Source organism: Alligator sinensis, unplaced genomic scaffold (genome assembly GCF_000455745.1).
Source record: "Alligator sinensis unplaced genomic scaffold, ASM45574v1 scaffold857_1, whole genome shotgun sequence".
NCBI lineage: Eukaryota > Metazoa > Chordata > Crocodylia > Alligatoridae > Alligator > Alligator sinensis.
In genome coordinates, this window is record NW_005842439.1 from 697,369 (window position 1) to 709,875 (window position 12,507).

The window sequence follows — 12,507 nt, forward strand, 5'->3', positions numbered from 1 at the left end:
CTTTTTTGTAATAGCATTATGTCAGCTCTGCTTCCAGTGACAGCTCCTCAAGTCTGGAACTGCTGGCTGTAACTACAAACTGAAAGTGAAAGAGGACTGTCACACTTCTGGAAGGCAGCATGGCCACAGGCTGAGGTGTGAGACTGAGATTTGGGGCACCTGGATTCTAGTCCTGGATTTGTCACCCCTTGCAGCGACCCATAAAAGATCTGTGCCGCTCACCTTTTCCCTTCTGTAGATCCCTGGGTGATGATAATATAGCTGATCTACTTGGGGCTGATCCTGCTTTGAGCAGGGGGTGGACTAGATGTGACCTCCTGATGTCCCTTCCAACCCTCACTTTCTCAGATTCTACGGTCGTTGCCATTTTGCAGTCTGGGGATGAAAACTACTATACAAAAGCAAAGCAGTCATTTTAGGCCGCCTGTCATCTGAATGCAATGGTTGTATTCTCAGCTCAGGAAAACAAGGTAAAAAGTAGCCCTTAAGAAGACAGATAGGGAAGGACAAGCAATGGCTATTACAAAGGAAGTTCTGGTAGTATGGTACCTTCCACAGTATGGGCTCTATAACAGTGGTTCTCAAACTTTTCGAGCTCAAGGCACCCCTCACCGGACTCAAGACACGGCTCTATAGTTTTGTGAATGGAGTAGCACCCAGTTACAACAACTAATACTTACCACCTTGCAGAGAGGCTGGGCAATAGGGGTGGGGATCGGCCAGGCACCCGCAAGCCTGAGCCTGTGCTTATCTGCATTGCTTATCTGTTTATCGCCTCGCACCTTGGGCACCCTTCAAAAGATCTGGTGGGACCGCAGAGTACCCCAGCACCCAACTTGAGAATCAGTGCTCTATGCCTTTCATCTCCACTTGATTCCTCCTTTAGGGAGTCACAAACTCCTCTGCTGTGCTGCTTGGTAAAACGATCTTTGAAGCTGGCCTCCTCTGAGGAGGTTTATTTTACCAGGCAGCTGCAAGCTGTTGCACTAGAGTTCAGAGCAAAGGCTTTGGGAAGGGGGTTATATAAAAGCCAAAGCTGCAGACTGCTCTGCAGCCCTAACTGCCCTTCCTCCTGGCAACACCAAGGTGTATTGAAAAGCCTGGAGTTAAGGCTCTGAGGAGCTACTCCATGGCTAAGGAGAGGGGTCCTCAAAACAGAAGATCTAGGGAGCACAAACAGAGCAAAATTCAAAAGTTTCCTGCAAAGCAGAACAATTGGAAGAGCTTTTCACAGGTAAACCTGAGTATTTACATTAGGCATTTCAGAAACTTTATTTACAAAGAGAAGGAAAGAAAGGCTGTGGATTTAAATCACTAAAAAGCTACAGAAAGTCAGCATGGCCATGAAAGCCAGCATCAAGGACAGACCTTCCTGCCTTTTACTCTCCTTGCTGATTAAATGTTTGCAGAGAGCTAGAGGGAAACTGAAAAGAAGATGAAACACATTTACGTATGGTAGCAAGCCATCACCGGGGAAAGATTTCTTCCTCTCTGAAGTACTGATGAGGTGCATGCAGCTACTATCATCTTTGTTCTCATAACCATCATCTGTCATAGCAAGTGCTTCAGTAAACTTAACCCAGCCTGTCGGTATGTCTCTCATCTTCACTGGCACTTGCTTGCTGTTGTACAGTACAAGGAAGAAACAGTCCCTCCTTTGGTCACATTTCTAAGGTAGGCAGACAGCTAACTGAAGATGAGCAAGGTAATAGGTAATAATGCAGATTTAAAAGTGACCTGGTCTTTTTTAAGCATCAGGTTTGCTTGTGTGCAAGGAAAGCTGTTGTCAGGTCTCAGCTCCCTACTGAAAACATGTCTAGTTCAACATTTGTATTCCTCCATTAAATACCATCCATGGGACTGGCCTCTGTTCTCTGAGAGCACACCTCTCCCTTCTGCCCAGAAGAAGGCCACAGGCTGGCAAGCTGACAGACATCTAAAACTTGGACTTGCCATGGAGAAGAGAGGAAGTTGAAAGATAGAGAGGTGTGTGTAAAGGATGCAGAGCTCTCCCAGTGCACCTCAATCAAAGGACTTGAAACCTCTTTCTTGTAATCAGCTCAGAGGCTCCTTAGCTACTCTGCAAATGCACGTCAGCACTGCCTTGGGCACCTGCTACTAATCTAGCTCTGGGCCATCCCACAGCTTTGCCAACACTCATAAAATCTGCCTTGCAGCTCCCACGCTATTCCTACCAGGCACCTGCACAACTCAGCCAACTCACTCTATACGTCTGTCCTAAAATACTCTTGCTATTCCAGTCCTGCATCATTTCTGAAAAGAGAGTGTTAGTCAGGCGCACTATGTTTTGGCTGCGGGATGTGAACAAGTAGGAAATCCAAAGCATGTTTCCTAGTTGTCTCAGGAATTAGCTAAAGACATTGGGAAGTTTCTTCCATTCATAACCTCAGCAAAGAATTGAATCTCAGAAGACCTTAGGTGTCTCTCCATGTAGTGACCTCATATACAAGCAAAGATGCTGACCTTCATGTCAAGGCCACAAAAATGTTTTTAATTCCCCTATTAACTGAGATGTCTGAGAACGTTACCTTAAATAAAGCAAATGCCTTTGGACATCTGCTGGTGAGGTTATTTCCAGTGCTCTTCAGGTCAGGAGGAAAAGTCATTCTCAAACTATAGCGATTCATAACCATCTGACTTCCAAATTCCTCACTGGTGGACGACTGCCCCCCCACACACAAGTCATAGCCAGATTGATGGTCATCCAAGCCTTGTGTGGTAATTTCAGTGGATGGGCTAAATACTGAATGACTGATGAAAACGTGCCCCTTATCTTTAGAAGTGGTTTCCCTCTGCTCTCACTTAAGGCACTTAGGTGGGATGGCTTAGGATGCAGCAGCCTTACACTATTTCTCTGTGGGAGCAACTACACGTGATGCTACATCACCGTAGTGACGTGCTATGGTGAAGTAGTATCAATGGGTGTCTACAGGTGACCAGCAGCTGCTTCGCCGTAGCAGGGCACTCGCCCATTATAGTGCACCACTACAGCGAAGTAGCTGCTAAAAATAACCATGTGCCATGCATATGGTGCTGTACAGACAATTAATGCGCTGTGCTTCAGTACTTCATTTTGGAATTTATTGAACTCCTCTGTCCGTCTGTCTGTCTGCCTGTCTGTCTGTGTGTATACAGGGAAAATAAAACACACAGGGTGCATCTACACGTTGTCCTATGGTGATATTGTTACCTTCCTTCTGGAAGTACTAAAGGAAATACTAAAGCACAGCACAGTAACAATGTCACCACAGAGCAACATGTAGACGCACCCTGTGTGTTTTATTTTCCCTCTATACAGACAGAGAGACAGGGGACTTCAATCTTCAAGACCTTTCTCTAGCACTAAATTCACTTAAAATTCTCATAAAATATAAAATAACTCTACACCTAAGCACATGCAAACAGTAACCCAAAATGATCAGGCCAGGCAGTCAAAGACTATGCTGGCAGCTCTGTATGAATTGAAAATCTCTTGTTTTATTTCAGTGACTTTCCTATTACCAGGAATTCACTAGCACAAAAGAAACCATTAACAATTTTTTGATCACAGAGGTTCACCCTTTTGTATTACATTTATCCCAGACAATGGGGAAAGTCAGTCATACAATACAAAATGTGCTAATACAATACAATCCACCTGTATACAATAAGCCTTGCCTATTGCTCTGGTGACTGACTTATTTTAGTATGCAAGGTGCTGAATGCTGTGCGCCTTACAATTGCTTGAGCGCAATTATTGTATTGATTTGATGTGGCATTAGCTCTGTGTTTAAGGTGGTTTATGTTTTTTAATTTGCAATTAAATAAAATGATGTCTGTTACCTAAGATGGCTGACAGTTGTTTATACTCTGCAGTGGTTGATGAAGCAAACTTTTATTTGGCTTCATAAAACACACTTGTTCGGTAGCTCTGAAGTATAGTAGATAGGTTTCTCAGAATGGTTTCTTACCTAGGAAAAGATTAAACTCCAATCTATTTTAAAATGGACCGGGTAATAACAGCAGTGTTGCAATGGGACTATAATGGAGTAAGTGAGCGAGCAATATTGTACTATTGATAAAAGTAATGGTGATAATATCTTACATTTCTATAGCGCCTTTCATCCTGAAGGATCCCAAAGTGCTTTACACACACACACACATACACAGAGAGAGAGAGAGAGAGAGAGAGAGAGAGAGAGAAATCATTTAATTTATCCACCCTTACCCTACCATTTATATCCAGTCACCTCTGGGAGGGATTGTGGCAACTGCTTTAACTGCTGCACAACAGCCTGGATACAGCTCGGTGGCTCAGATCACTCCATTGTCTGAAGCTCTAATAGGAAATCCCTTCTGAGAAGCTCGCTATTGTTAGCAGTCGTGGTGTACGGTACAGAAGCCAGCATTTATTCATGCTCGCAGTCTGCCGGAATAATTCAGGGGCATAAAATGGGTAAGAACAACGAAAGAAATAAGATCAAAACCAACACAGTTTTGCTCCTCTGAGAATTTACATCATTGTTTTCTCTGGTTGAGTGAATGAGACGGGAGCAGAAGGTGGACTTGAGAGAGCGGAGGAGGAGAGTCCTCTCTCGTCAGAGCGTGTACAGAACAGGAAGAGGAAGACCAGTCTTCTTCAAACGCAGTGCCGCAACCACCTCACCATTTTGCTTTGTCCCTCCCATCAAGTTACTACCCTGAGTGGAGCATTCAGCCTCTTTTCAGACTGCCAACAAAGGTGGACACCATTGTGAGAGCGGATGCCTCAGAACCGCAGTCTCCGTTCGACTCCTGTTGAATTTCACGGGAGCCTTCCCACCAGTTCCTGTAGGTTTTGAATTATTCCCCCAGTCTTCTATATAAATTAAATCTCTTATTCCAGAGGCCAGATCCAGAGGCCAGATCATGGGGGTTGGTAGCTCACCCATGTCCAAAATTTCAATTACAGTCAACAAGAGAAGAAAGCAGGTGGAAGCGGTGGTCTGAAAGCATTTGACATTGGCACAGGCAATGATGCACAAGCCAGAAAGTCAAGATGATGATGCTTATGACAAAAGGTTATAAACAATCACATTATAAAAAAAATCAAATTAATCTTCCTCAGCGAAGTGCGGGTTCAGCTAGTTCGTTACAAATTAAATGGGTGTTTGCCAGTACACAAGTGTGATATAGTTACCCTTGGTGAGTCTCCCAGCCCTTAGCATTCTTCTGAGGCAGGGGTCAAAGTTATCCCTGGCTCGCTTAGTACCAGAAAATACTCCAAGTACAGATAAAGTCAAGGCTTGCTGATCAGCTTTCACATGGCCTGGACCCAGGACTAGAAGCTCCAATTGAAATGATTGATGACTCTGGCTACTGTCTCAGTTCCAGAGATTCCCTCTTTCATGAATGTGCAATGTAGGAACAGAGAACATGAGGGGGGTAAGGTATCTCAAAATGATATATAATGTCTCTCTCTAGCCCAGAATTGACCTCCATCTGTGCTATCCATTCATCATCTTAAATTGAATTCTCATGTCTATTGTCCCATGTGAAATGCGTGTTTATTACTGAATGATATACTATATCTTACACCACTGGGTAGCATTTCTGTGTCATCTCATATTTGTTCTTATATGGCCTAAGTAGAAAATCATCCATAAATATCTGGTTAGCTTTTTTCACTGGGGTGTTTTGATTGAGCTTGAACCCCTTGGGCATTTGCTTTCCGCAAATGTTATAGCAAATAAATTTATCAGTAGGAATGTTGCTGACACAAGAATTGTGGAATAGTCCCCAAAAGTGACTTCTGAATTTGTGATCACAAGTGTTCGCTCCAGAAACCTGTCTCAAAGAGTCTGCCATCCAATGGAGGAGCGCAGATGCACCACATGAGCTCCATCTCTAATTAAGACAACCCAAATAATAAATTATGACTACGAAGTACTCAAAACAACATTCACAGTAAACAGTTCCAAACAACTGGACGCTGAAATACAGACTTCAATAATTCATAGATCTTAAGGGCAGAAGGGACCACCGGATCATCTGGTCTGCCCATAACATTGCATCTGTGCATTCGGAATGAAATTCCATTCATCCTGCCACACAGCAATGTTTGATGAATGATCTATTAAAAATATTAAGGGTGTGTCCTTTTGCAATCACTGCATCATAACCCTCAATGCAACATCACCACTAAATGCCTTCACATTGTTACAAAATATTCATAATTTCCTAATTCCATCATTCCTTGATACCATGACATATGTCATCACATCACAATTCAATGCCATGATAAAATAATTGTGTACAGACCAAAAAGCAAGTTTAGATACAGCTGAAACCACATTCAAGCCCCATTTGTAAGTTATAAATCATCTTCTTCACAATTAATGCCACCCGGGGAAGAATAATGGAACATATCAACTATAAAAAGTGATGAAAGTGAATGCAATGATCTCCAAGAACCAGCTGAGACACAGAAGTTCTTATTATATGTGATTAAGTCTGCCAAGTTTTAAGTAGTCCCAAGACCAAGAGAACAATCTTGAACTCCTTGCTTAGCCCAAACTTCAGTGATTATTGGGTGGAGATGTAATTTGAAGAACACATAGAGAGAAGCTTTGGGAATTAATACTTCTATTTGCAGTAATACACAGTATAAGTTTTTGAAAGCTAAGTTTTACCTGGCTCGCAGACCTTATATGGAGCCTTTACTTCAAATCTGAACAGATTCCACTCCAAATAAAATTAACCTCCATAAATTATCCATTTGCAATGTTAGCACTATAGTGCAGATTTTGGAGACACACCTTTTCCAGACCTTTCATACAGCTCATGGGTTTAAATGTGTAAGTTTAAAAGAATACTGTCAAGTAAGTTCACTCCTTTAAGTCAAGTTTCATGTATATTAAAAAAACAGTTTCCAAAAGTCATTTGGACTGCTTCTTTAAAAAAATGAAAGTGAAAACATTTTTATTATTTCAGTCCTCTGAAACACTGGAAATCGAAACAGAAGATCATTATGTTAGTGTGTGAGAAAAAGAAAATGAAACTCAGCAGGAAACAACCACCCAAGGTGCAGCTGATTGATGTGACCAGCCTGGTATCCCCGTCTCTTTGGATTCCAGGGGAATTATCCCAACCTACAGCACTTGTGGATGTAGACATTGGTGCAAATTGGCCCGGTAGCACTGCCTCAATTGAAATATTTATGAGCACCCGGCCCAATGAAAATGATCCTTTTATAATCCAAACTATTCCTTTAAATGTTTAGCAAATATGTGTGCAAGATCATATGGGGCAAAGGGAAATAATAGGGTAAATTCAACCCTAGCCAAGCCAGAGCAATTTCTGTGAATCCTAGTGGACGCCTGGCTCTGTTCTGCCCAGCTGAATTTGTTCTAATTCTCTTAGTATGTGAAGACTCGGGATCACAGAAAAGTAGAGCTAAAAGGGACTCATCTAGTCTCACCCCTGCTCAAGGCAAGATTATCCTTGTCCAAACCATCCCAGGAAAGTGTTTGTCTAAACCGTTTTTAAACATTTCCATTGATGGAGACACCACAGACTCTCGAAACAACCTGTTCAAGAGCTTAACCATCTTCACATTTAACCTCGCAAAGGCGGTACCAATTGGATGAGAGAGATCACATGATTTAATGTAACACTGAGTTTCTGCCTTCCTTACACAAACCCTAGCGTTTTTCTCCTGGAGAGAAATATTTGGCTGCCTCAGGCAGCCCCTCAAACCAAATAGGAGACCTGGTCCCAAACTCTATAACACCCCTCAGGCAAAGTGCTCTTAGGAAATGTTTATTAAATAAATCCTGGAAGGTATTACATATATATTCCAAAAATCTTGCAGGGGAGGGAGCATGCGTTGCCCAGGCACCCATTCAGTAGCCAAGAAAGTATATATGGATATATTTTTTACATTTTCAAATGAATTGGGGGCAAAATGGTCAGTTCTGGAGGTTGAACTTGTTCTCCGTTTAATCACAAAATACATGGCGTCTCAGAGCAGGCCTTCATTCATACACATGACACCTGTTGCCACTGTGCTACTGGGTCGTGCCTGACCTGAAGTGGAGTCTCTGGAGGAATGAAAGGACAGACTGATGTCCATGGATCAGGCACACATTAGCCCCTTTGCTCATACTGTCAGCATGGAGAGGCAATTCATGCCAGCTGCAACGACACCAAAAGAATCCCCCAGCAATTCATTTCATGTAGCTCATTCAAGAGCCCTCAGAACATAAAGACTTTTGCTCTTTGGCTTAGACTACCCATCTAAGCTGGACATTCAACCAAGGGCCTAGGGAATGAAAGGCTGTTGAGGTGCTCTTGGCTATGATGGTTCAGACAACGATGATCCTGTCTTGAGCAGAGGGCTAAACTAGGTTACCTTGTAAGGTCCCTTCCAGCCCTTCTTTCCTATACTATGATCCTACATGCTCATTATGAAGCATTATTGCCCACATCAAATCCCTGCAGCTGTTCCTCACCCCAGTGTGACACTCCATTGAACTTACTTTACTCTGGACAATGGATTGCTATGTTGCATTTGCAGCATATGTCTTGCCAGTTTATTTTCTCTCCAGTTGTTTATTTCCTTCAGCAGCTAGACCCCATTGCTCCTCTAGCAGGTTAATTCACAATGTACAGACTAGTGCATGGCCTCCTTTTCACTCTATTTGCATGGTATCTTGGGCTGAGAAGTAGGGCTGTGTGAAGCTTTGGGTGCTGATCCGATTCGGAGGAGATTCGGCCCGATTTGGTGGCTGAATCTCCAAATCCAAATCGAATCGGGGGCTAATAAAAAGGTCTGAATCGAGTCAAAGCTCTCTGAATTGACCTTCCACTCCCCCCACCCCCCATAGTTGCCCTACCCACTCCAGCTCCCAGTGCTTTAAATAAAAGCCCCCACTCATTGGCTGCTGTTGGCAGGGGGGTGATCCCTGCTGCCCCCCACTGCCCCATGCGGTGTGGGGGGCTCTGCCACAAGCTCCCTGACCCCCATCCACTCCCCCAGCCCCCAACTCCACATGGCTGCCCTGCCCACCCCAGCTCCAGCCCTTTAAAAAGAAAAAACCCTGGGTTCACCTGCTCCTGCAGCAGCCTCAGGGCTTTGGGGGGGCTCAAGCAGAGCCCCTCACATGGTGTGGGACGGGGCAGGGGGCAGCCAGGATCACCCCCTGCCAGGCAGGAACCAGTGAATCCGGGGGTTTCCTGGGTTTTTTTCTTAAAGGGCCGGAGCTGGGGTGGACGGAGTAGCCATGGGGGGACTGGGAGAGCAGGGGGGATTTGGAGGGGCTTGTGAAGAGCCCCCCAATGCAGCGTGGGGAAGTGGGGGGCAGCAGGGATTGCCACCTGCCCACCAGCACCCGGTGAACTGAGGCTTTTTTTTCCCAAAGAGTCGGGAGAGGGGCCGGGCAGGGCAGCCATTGCCGGGGATGGAAGAGCAGGCGGGAGATGGGCCTGCATGATTCGGGGATTCAGCAGCAGCCGAATCTCTGAATCAGATTCGGCTGAATTAATTCAGGACAGTGATCTGAATCACTGAAAAGAATCACTGTCCCCCAAATCAGCCAAATCCAAAGCGAATACTAGCCACTTTGCACAGGCCTACTGAGAAGGTCCAGATAAGATATCTTTATGCTTAAGCTAAAGGAAGGGAGAAATGAGGCCATCCCCAAAGAGTCCTTGCATGAGCATCAATATACATTAAGATCATCCTCTAAAACTTCCTTTTTACTGCCTCATATGACAGTAATCAGGGTTACCTTGCCAAGGAAACCATGGACAATACTGCATGGAAACATCCTGTGTTCATACCTCTAACACGCATATTATTGCCATCTCCTTGGGAGTGTCCACTCCTGACAGCACTCACCCACTGGGCCATATCAATTAAGAGAAATGTATAAAACCATCTATAGATCAAGTAAAGTGGAACCGAATTTCAGGTTCCTGGAGACCTAGTTTTTAGCAGCATTTCCTTTTCACTCATCAAAGGGAGCATATAAGTGGATTGTCACTGTCATAAACAACCACTAGCAAATGTGAGCCAAGCTCAGATCTCAGGACTCTGGGAATAGCATTATGAATTCACCTTAGCAAACCATTTAAATTAGGGCCTTCTATGGTCCTTCAGACTTAGCTCCTTCCACTGAGGGCTGATATAAATATAGTCCTTTGGGTGCTGCATGCCCGAGAAGTGCCAGCTAATATTCCATTGCCCTACTAATCTTCACACATTACTCGGTTTCAAAACTGAGAGTAGCTCAGCCATCAGGGGTCTGATACTCTGAGCTAGCAGGAGAGCAAAGCAAACCCAAAATGATTATTTTGGTTTTCTTTTCAAAACAGAGGACTTCCGCTCTGTATCCATGCAGGGTCTAGTGAAATCTTGCACCTGTGCTGTGAGACCCAAAACCAAGAAAAGAGGTGTAAGGGAAATGGATTCCCCAGCCCACAAATACTTTTACTTCTTGAAAAACTGGTCTTGCTCTTCAATGGGATATCCCCAAGACCTTTCATAGTCTTTAAGCTGTATCAGACTCAGGTGCTAATCTGCCCAGTTCAGACCAGGGATTTGAACCTTAGTCTCCCACGTTCCATACAAGTACCCTAACCAACCACCACGCTTTGGTCACTTCGGCATCATGGGATATTTATTCTTTCTCTCTGTCTCCCAGCTTATGACCTAAAATTCCATCCTTGGCCTGAGAAACCTTTCTCATCACAATGTCCATTTACAATCATGTGATTTTTTGTTGTTGTTGATACACCATCATTTTCCAATGAAAAAATCATTTCATTATAAAATTTATGCCCAGCCCCTGCCACGACTAACGTAAGTAGAATATCCCAATCTCACAACAAACTCTTCATTAAGCATCACTGAGCTCTACGTGGGCGGGACAATATTCCACAAAAGGATCCAACTGAGACAATCATGAAGACATTAGCAAAGCTTTGGGTGCGGGGGCACCAACAGTTTTCAGCAAGGTCTGGCCTTAAAAATATAACATTGGCTATGCCCTTAATTAGTACTATAGCTCCAAACGCATGCTAAGTCCTCTACAAAGTGTAAAACAAGAAGCTCCCTACTCCAGAGAGCATCAAAATACAAATAAATAATGTGCAGTGGAGTCCATCCTTTCCCTCTCATAGAACTGTCCCTTATTTGCACTACTTGCTCCAGGTCAGAAGTATGGGGATGCTTAGATTGCCACTGCACCTCTCTTGATGGGTAAAAAAGGGAACTTGTCTCCAGTCCACCTTCCACAACCTGTAAATTCACCTTACTCCCAAAGCATCCTTGCCCCGACATCTTTGTTCTCATGGGGACCTGCCTCACCCAGAGCCCATTGCATACATGGAGACCTGTGGAAGCCCCAGCCTTTCAGTGGGAGGTTCAAGGGATGGTCTGAGAAGCCCCAGGACATCAGAGCAAGTCTCAAGTTGCAGCAAGGGAAATTTAGGTTAGATATTAGGAAGAATTTTCTCACTAAGAGGGTAGTAAAACACTGGAGCAGGTTACCCAGAGAGGTGGTGGAAGCCCCATCCTTGGGGGTTTTCAAAACTGGGCTAGACAAAGCTTTGGCTGGGATGATGTAGTTGGGGCTGGTCCTGCCTTGAGCAGGGGGTTGGACTAGATGGCTGCATGAGGTCCCTTCCAACCCTAATTGTCTGATTCTATGATCCACTGATTATCCCAGAATCCCCGAGTGAAAGAAGCAGATCATATGTCTCTTTGGGGCCTGCCAGCACCCTGCGTTTTTTCCCTTAATGCCAGCATCCTGCAGCACTGATCAATCCGTTGGGCTCACCTCCATCACACGTACGGATATCATCTTTCATGCTGCATGCGACATTCTTCATTTAATGAGGGGATCCCTGAAGGTAGCTGCTAGGCCACAGAGACATTTCTGCGCTAGAGTAAGACCTCATTTGGAGATCGAATCACCCAAATGCACCACCTGTCACTGCTCTGAACAGGCCCCAACACTTCACACCCCAAGAGAGAGATTATTCCCTCAGGGTTAGTTCCCATGCCATAGGGAGTTGTTGCCCTCTCAGGTTTTACAAGCTCAGCAGCATGAGGATCAGTACCAGCATGGAGGCAGCTGAGGATGCCTAGGGTGATGCTAATGACTCAGAGGGAGACGCTTGTGTCTGTGACACATTGTTCACCCAAAGGCTCATTTGATGTTTCAGGCCGTGCTGCTGAAGGTGTTATGTTGGACAAGCTGTGAAACCAAGAGCCTGACCACTGATGGGGCTTAAATTATTTTGTACTGTTTTGTTTTCTATTATCTGGAGACTTTTTTTCTTAAAAACAGCAGCGCCCACGATCATTAAAGTCTGAGGGTAAAGTTGTGACCACTAAGATCAATAGCAAAGCTGTTCTGTATTCAGCGTGCCCCCCACGTGTGTTCTCTGCAGGCAGTTGGGTCATGGAAGTACTGTACAGGGCTGGTGTTCCTAGACAATGGGGAATATGTGAGTAGATAC